General features: G+C 42.3%; 1 protein-coding gene across 1 annotated transcript in view; it reads left to right on the top strand.

Moving 5' to 3' along the window:
• The first annotated feature begins 253 nt into the window (after nucleotides 1–253).
• The window catches only part of MSRA (methionine sulfoxide reductase A), a 238,429-nt gene continuing 235,481 nt past the window's right edge, over nucleotides 254–3,201 (top strand). Inside the window, exon 1 of the mRNA XM_017730846.1 lies at nucleotides 254–524. The gene's annotated coding sequence lies outside the window, so the exon portion shown is untranslated. The remainder of the gene's footprint in view (nucleotides 525–3,201) is intronic.

Raw genomic sequence — 3,201 nt, 5'->3', positions numbered from 1 at the left:
CCCAGAGTCCTGTTTATCTTGTCTTGAGGGATGACCGCAGCCTGCAGTGCTAAGTCTGGATAACAAAACCTGGATAAAAGCAATCTCTTCATTCCAGGGAAGATAAGCTAAACTGTGACGGGTGGAAGCTGAAGCCAACCTAAAAATAAGCTGCGTATTTTTAACAGTAATCAAGCACTGAATAATCCACTAAAGCCTGTGGAGGATCTTCTTTCACTGCATGTTTTCAGATAAAAAAGAGATTGCTTTTCCAGGAGATGCACACTGCAGCACAAACCTGCCTTCCCAATCCCTGTATTTCCACGGAGATGGCCACACAGGGCTTTATCAGTTTCGAGATACGGCAGATTTTGTTACACGGGAAAAATGCATCTATCCCAAACCACAAAGAGTAGGAAATTTAACTCTGATGGATTATGTGTAGGAAATGTCAGGTCCTGGAAAAAAAACTCTGTATATTCTGAGCAAGTTCCTAGGACTGGATGAGTAGGAATTTGTGCAAAGCCCTGGCTGAAAGGAGAGAGGTAAGCCCACATCCCTTTTCTTCCTGCTCTCTCTCTCTCTCTCTCCTTTCTTTTTCCATCTTCACAGAAAATTTTTAGCATCTGCCATAAAATTGCTCTGCTGGGAATACTGTGATAATTACAGGAGAATGCAAGCACTGTGTAGGTGCCATAATCCACGTTTTTTTCCTGATATATTTCTTAATTTAGTGTGTTAGTACATAGAAAGTCTATGTTTAAGTGTAAAGCATAATACACCATAAATAAAAAAATAATCATGTTCTACTGCTTGTTTGGAGAGGTAAAAAAAAATAAGAAAACTTTAAATGAAGTTAGAGTGCAATTTTCAGAGTCTCTCACCCAGACCTCACCCTCTGGAACAAGAGGAGGGGATAGCCCACACTTTCCTGAAATATAAGCGGGATTTATCTAAATTAAACAGTCTTCTGTTTCCATGGAGCCAACAAGCCCCAAACCCTTGTGAAAATCAGTTTTTATTTGTTAAGCGGCACGATGGCTTATTACCATTTAATACTTGGGATTCAGTGACGAGGCAGGGACAGGGTGCATGAAGTGCCACGCGAACAGGGAATGCCAGGCTGATTCCTGCCCCCAAGAGCTGTAATTTTCCAGCATCAGCAGCCCTGCTGTCACTGCTCTGGATCCCAATCCTCGGCTGTTTTCAGCCTCACGAACGAAGCAGCTTGACTGGGTGATGGGTGACAAAGCAATTTTTCCTGGAGGAGTTAATGCACTGGAAAGGGCACCCATGATTTAAGGGATACACAGAGTATAAACACTCAAGGACAGCACGTTCAGCATGAAGGATGGCCAGGATCACTGGAGTGGAGGCAAGGCTGGCTTTTCTGCAGCTGGAATTTCGGAGCCTATCAGGGCTCTGGAAGATTTCAGCCCCTTCACCTGCGAGGCTGAGCCAAACATGAGCCTGTTTTTCTGCCCCTCACCTCTGACTGCCCTCACGCAGGGAAGATGGCAATGGAAACAAAAACGGTTGCAAAGAGGCAGAAAAAATTCTAGCTCACAGGTGGAGACATTAATTCTGAGGGGGAAATTCCATTGCCATCCATCGTGACATTGAGCAGTGCGTTTTTTAGGAACACGTTGGCAGATAGGTGTAGTGAAAGTGAAGAGGTGGGCAGTGTAAAACCAGTGGACGTCATCATCTTTAGTAGTTTCTTACAAAGAAAGAGCTGAGAAATGAGTGTGACCATAATGAGAGAACAACTAATTAGGTGAACACGTTTTAAATTAAATTTACACTTCGTTATTGAGCACTTCTGGTTCTTACTAACTTGTACTCTCAAAACATCACAGTTATTTATCACAAGCATCTCTATATTCACTCTTTATTCAATGGACTTTCTCCAGGCTATTACAAGACTTTGAGGTCACCTGAGGTCCTCTCCAGTCCTGATCTCAGTAATTCTAGTTACCATTACTTAGAAATTTTGTTTGTGTAAAACACCTTGAAAGATTGACTGCAAACTTGGGGACTACCTGTGCTCAAAGAGGATGTTGTTCACCTTTCAAACACAAAACAGGGAACCTGAAAGCTGAGGTGGGACAGTTTCTCTCTCCTGTTCCTATCTGAATTTTTAATTTTGAAGAAAGCCTGACTCCTAAAACATGATTTTCCTGGTCTACTAGATTGTTTCAAGAGCACCTTGGAATTCTCAATATTGCTGTAAATATCCAACACCTCTATAAACATGAATTAAATTCTAGGCCTCAGGAGTATTGCATCTATGTAAAACCCAACCTGATTATGAACTGAATGGAACAGCATCTGTCATAGACATTTTTTTGAGAGAATTATCTGACCTTCCTCTCAGACTCGGCATTAGTCTGTTTTTTTATTATCTTCTCTCTATTCAGCCAACAACCCAACTTTTTCAAAGCCCTCCAGATAAATTTTGTAATCAATAAATATCCTGTGCCTTGTATAGTCCAGTGGAAGGTGTCCCTGCCCATGGCAGAGGCATGGAATGAGATAAACTTTAAGGTCCCTTTCAACCCAAACCATTCTGTGATTGTACAAATCCGTGCTGTATTACCCCCAAAAACACAGTGGGTATTTTCCACAAGCACTCACACTCTGATCATATTTTACATATTTTTATTGCAAATATAGGATGTTACTTGGAACATCTTCACTGAAAAAATACTCTGCAAAATTGGGATGATACAGTAGATTGCCTAAACATAACACATGCAAGCGCTGTGTAAATTAACAACCAGAAAAAACATGGAAAAAAATTAAATATATATATTATTGGGAGTTGGAACAAGCTAAGTTTAAATGTCCCAACCCAAACCTTTCTGTGATTATTGTACAAATAAATAAACCACATTAACCACATTACTGCATGAAAGGTATGTGTAGCGTGTTTTCCTAAATGCGTCCGCAAAATCCCGTCTAAAAGCGAGAGCGTGGACACGCCAGACGATGGATGTGACACAGAGAGGACATGAGGTGGAGGCGACGTGGACTCCATGAGGGTCCCAAAACACTGGGAAAAACGCTGTGGCCAGACTCAGAGCAAGCTGCATTCCACAGAGGTGCTGTGGAACACATGGGCAGAGCCCATGGAAAGGGATATTTTGGGATAAAGGGTCACGGACGACACTGGTGGGGCGCCCTGGAGGGACCCCCGAGGCAGTGGCGGGTGATGAGTTG

This window comes from Corvus brachyrhynchos, unplaced genomic scaffold (assembly GCF_000691975.1).
Source record: "Corvus brachyrhynchos isolate BGI_N302 unplaced genomic scaffold, ASM69197v1 scaffold203, whole genome shotgun sequence".
In the NCBI taxonomy this organism is placed as follows: domain Eukaryota; kingdom Metazoa; phylum Chordata; class Aves; order Passeriformes; family Corvidae; genus Corvus; species Corvus brachyrhynchos.
The sequence above is the reverse complement of the archived record's forward strand: the minus strand, read 5'-3'. Positions and strand labels throughout refer to the sequence as shown.